The sequence below is a fragment of the Mirounga leonina genome, unplaced genomic scaffold (genome assembly GCF_011800145.1).
Source record: "Mirounga leonina isolate KUSES-001 unplaced genomic scaffold, KU_Mleo_1.0 Mir_126, whole genome shotgun sequence".
Classification (NCBI taxonomy): Eukaryota; Metazoa; Chordata; class Mammalia; order Carnivora; family Phocidae; genus Mirounga; species Mirounga leonina.
In genome coordinates this window covers 11100883-11105590 of record NW_023270314.1, presented here as the reverse complement: position 1 = coordinate 11105590, position 4708 = coordinate 11100883, and the positions used below count along the sequence as shown (strand labels likewise).

General features: G+C 43.8%; 1 long non-coding RNA gene across 1 annotated transcript; it reads left to right on the top strand.

Annotated features, from left to right (window-relative positions):
* The first annotated feature begins 1853 nt into the window (after window positions 1-1853).
* LOC118008577 lies at window positions 1854-4446 on the top strand. The gene is made up of 3 exons (XR_004678717.1): window positions 1854-1940; window positions 2184-2341; window positions 4322-4446. It is a non-coding gene; the product is annotated as an uncharacterized LOC118008577 (long non-coding RNA).
* Window positions 4447-4708: the final 262 nt, after the last annotated feature.

Here is a 4708-nt window from a genome sequence, read left to right as displayed (position 1 = left end):
TGTTAATGTCCCTGCGAGGGATAGGAATCACTGAAGAGATTTGTAGAGCAGTCAGTCTTCTCATGGCCAGTGGAGACTCCTGAACTTTCTCCCAGGCTCGTCACTGGTATTTAGTCTAGTACAACATGAATTGAGATTTTTCTTTCTGAAACTTTCATTTTAAAAGGCATGAATTCCAAGCAGGAAAAGCAAAGTCTAGACGTGCATTCAAATCATGTGTAAAAGAATAAGAAATGTTTAACTAGTCATCGTCATTAATATATGTAGAGAGAGAATTTGTGGTCTACGGAGGATCCAAAGATCAAAAAATTGTCAGTGAATGTTTAGCTTTGTTCTTAGGAGAAGCTGACATTATAAACATGGGGTCCACTTAGCAGGTGTATCCCCAACCTGCAGATGGCTGAAAATATCAACCTGAAGCATAGGCCTTCCTCGGACTCCCCATTTGCCAAGAACACAGCTGATTAGAATCAGGTTTTCCATGTAGAGTTTCCTATAGGGAGCAAATATTTGATCAACTGGCATAAACATCCCAGTCAGCCCGGCCGTTTTGGTTCTCCTTGTAAATGAACTGGTCTTTGGTTTGTACGACCACTTACTTGAGAGGTGGGTTTGCATGAGGCTGACCACCAGAGAGCTGCTGTGTTCTGGTGCTCTCTCAAAATCAAATTAATGAACCTGCACATTTGAGGGGGTCCCTGCACACCTTTCTGCCTACAGGCCTACTCCCGCCATTTTCAGAGCCCAGGGTAAAGGTACAAAACTCAAGCCTGTGTCTTATTCCCCTCTTCTGCCCCCTGACAGCTCTAGTCTTCACATCAGGAACGATGTGAGCATCCATGAGGACCCCTCAGCCCTCAAGTCCAAGTTCTGCCCCAGTTCCTGCCTGCCCAATAGCTACTCCTTGGCCATCTTGCAGGCCTAGGGGTGTGCATAGGGCAATGGCTACCTTTGTGAGGACAGACCCAAGACAGAAGTCCGGGCAGGATCTGGTACTTGCTATAGGCCATTTCATGAGGGTGATCTAGGGGTGAGGGGCTGACTGCAGGGTGGACATGTCTCCTCACTATGTTGAGAGAGTTTTGCCAGAGGAAGGGCCTAGCGTGGGGGACCTACCTGCCCAGTTCTAAGGGAGATAGTGCCCATGTGACTGTCCTTTTCCCACTCTGAGGACATTCAGGAGTGACCATATTACTTCATCAGATGATCCCTCTATCTCAGCTGGCTAAAACTACAATACTTCTTACTAGAATGTAATCTGCCAAATTGTGGCCTAAGGAGGATCTGACTCAGGCCTGTGGACCATAAGCAAAGCCATATCTTGTTTGAAATCACTCTCTAGAGAACTAGAAGAAACTTTGGGATTTTCTATTAATATTTATAGCGGTTCCTCAGGCAATTGGACTGAATTCTGAGCTATGTAGAAATGCAGTCTGGGGTCACAGCCTCATCTGTCTTAATTACAGGGTCAAGGACAGAGAAGACTTCATTTAACTGCTAATGGAAGTCCTTAATCTGACTGAACGTGAACAATTTGGCCCAGAGAAATTAGCACCTGGTGTCAGCCAATGACATTCAGATAGTTTTAAAATAATCTAATCTTCCAGAGCTCTGTGCTTGGCTGATGGAAAAGAGAATTGGAAAGGAATGACGTGGAACTTACTTGCTTATAAATATGCTTTGGGGCAGAACCATTGCAAGAGTGATCTCATTTTGTTCCAAGAGATTTCACTGCTGTTTCACAAACACTCCATCCGGTCTTGCTAATAGAACAAAGCCGCAGAGCTGCATTAAGAGAGGGGCAGAAGTGGATTTTAATCTACTCAGCCAGCTGGTCTGTCATCTACATTATATGGGGGGAGGAGGGAGAGAAAAACATAAGACATAATGTGACACACAGAGCGCTGTGATGTGATGACCGGATAGAGGAGGCCTTAAAGGTAAATGGATGGGGAATCTATCTTTACAAAGTTCGGGTGGGATGAAATCGAAATGGCTGAAGCACTGTGGGCAAGAGGAAGACCGGCCTCCGTGGCTGTTCATTTAATTTTATTTCTGGTCAATCATTCATTGAGCAAATATCGAAGGACCGGCCAAGTGCAAGGCACTGTTTAACAAGTGACCATTTCTAAAGATCTTTTTCCTTCACCTTCTCTTCTATCATTTCTTAACTCCATCTTCAGCCGCATCCCCGGGGAGGTAGTGTCACATAATAATGAGCCACACGAGGCCTTGTAACCAGGCTCTTTCGCATCTCGGAGCCTCGGAGTCCCCATCTGCAAAGCAGGGATGATCATAGTGCTTGGCTTACACCAGCGGCTCAACACACACTGAACTCCCAGTAAGTGTTCAGTATGAATGATGGTATGAAAAAGATAATAATAATTTGCTTCACAGGCTGCTGCAGCTAAAGGAGAGCCACCTGGAGGACAAAGAGGCATTAGGCAGAAACGAAACAAGAATAATGTTTGTAACTTGTGGTGTTTTGTGTTTCTTGAGCATGAAGAAACCATCAGCATTAACTGAGTATGTACCATGCTAGGATATAAGCGAACCTTCTGATCTGTGATATTTGTTGGGGAGAAAAAAAACAGTTTTCATTTACCCTCTTACGTTCAGTGGCTGAAGCCCTGAAAAATAAACTGATAAGAGACAGATTGGCAGGAGAAAAGGGTTATTTCATATGAATATGCAGGGGGGGGAGTTGTCTCACAGAAATGAAGTGATAATTCCAAAGAGGGAGTCAGACCGTGAGGCTTCTAGACCGTTTTAACGAAGCGTGATAAAAGTGGAGATATGACATGACCAAAGAAAAAAGAATTTGAGTTTGTGGGAAGTTAAAATATATACAGGAAACGAATGGAAGATAAGGGTTGTTCATTTTAGTAAGGTTTGTAATGCAGATTCCTTTAGGGTGCCATCACTGGGCTGATAAGAGTCTAGCGTTGTCTCGGGTGATTAAGTCATTCTGCCCCTCCTGGCACTAGAGCGGGGCTCAGGGGGGACACCTGCACAAAAGGAAATTTACCCTCTGCTTTGAAGCAGGCAAAGGGAAGGGAGCAAGCTTTGTTTTGTGTCATTTCTCAATTGCCTTTAGTTCAAAATAATCTTTATGCCAAAGTGGCATGTTTTGAACAGCATATTATTGTCCGCATCATATTATTTAATATGCCCTCACACAATACCCCATAAACTGGGTACTCTTATAATGTCCATTTTATATTGGGGTAAACAGGTTTAGAGAGGTAAAGTATTTGCCATGTTTACACAGATGGTAAGTGGTGGAGCTGGGAATCAAATCCAGGTTTCACAAGTCTAGAACCAGCAGCCTCCAATCTCCCTGAAACTCTGTGGCACCGAGGTGGCAGAGATTCTGAAACCGCCAGGATTACAAATAAATTCCAATTCTAACCATTAGAGGAGGGAGAAAACTGTTTGCTCAGGAGCTGGGCCCTGGACTCTCTTTGGTTATTGTTCAAAGGAATTCATCATATAGTGCTGGATGACAGACTTCTCTTACAGTAAGAAGGGAAGCTTGTGCTGAAATTCTGAAGTAAGCCTCCAAGTCACTTTTCACTGTGGTTCCGTAGTGACCAGTCATTCTGCCCTCCTTGGTTTGCTGGAGGCTGGAGGTGTGTCTTTGCACTTGGCAGAGTTCTTACGCATTTAAGTGACTCCCTGTTTGTTAAGTGAGAAAATTTGGTAGATTGGTGTTCCTCTCTGTAGATGAGATAGAAACTGCTACGCATCTGGAGAAAAACAATTAGGGCCATCAAAAATCTTTAGGGTGGACTAATCAGGTTTTATTAGGTAATCAATATGTGCAAAATGAGCAAATAGAAACTAGTTGCAGAGTCCGGCCATACATAGGTATTTGTTTGTTTGTTTGTTTAACTCAACAAGTCTAAATTCACAAAGTCTAACTTCAACTCATCAAACTCCATTCTCAAGCAATTGGTTCTTTTGTTTTGACTGCAAATTTATCACAAGTGTTGATGACTTGGTTTGCTTTCCTACTCCAAGACCTCCAGAATTCAGTGACAGGTCCTTTGGTTTCCTGCTAAATGGCTCTAAATGTGTTTCCTCTTGGGGGATGGGATTCTGAAAGCATTCTGAGTTGGTGAACCATTTGCAGATTGATTCCTGGTCAAACAGGTTCAGTCCCCACTTACCCATACAGCCACAGAGGATAACATAGCTCGAGGCTGGAGCAAGTATGAGGTAAATTCAGATATTGAGGCACAGAAACATACAGGCAATTGATTTTACCTCCATACAAGAACTTGTCTCCTCAGGATAAAGTATAAGCTCCTTTACACAGGAGGAAGTCTGGTGTCGTGGTTAAGAATGCAGTCCTGGAGACCGTCTGCCTGCCACTGGACTACGACAGCCATCTTGCTACCAGGAAGAGAAGGCCTGTCTGAGTGTGAGGTCAACATGGCCAAAAGCAGAGCTTAGAGAGAGTGAGAAACCAGGTCCTGAAGATGCTGCAGGAAATCAAAATACCCCACCCCAAAATATGCCACTTTGGCAAAAGGATTATTTTGAGTTGGAGGAAAATGAGAATCAATGGATGCAGAAAGAAGCCTTCGTGGAGGGTCCATCATCTGACTAAAAGTAGAAACTTCTGAGAAATGAGGACTGTCCTCTCCTGTGGAAGTCTTATGGCAACGAAGAAGATAAAAAGTTGGCACCAAGATGGACCTAC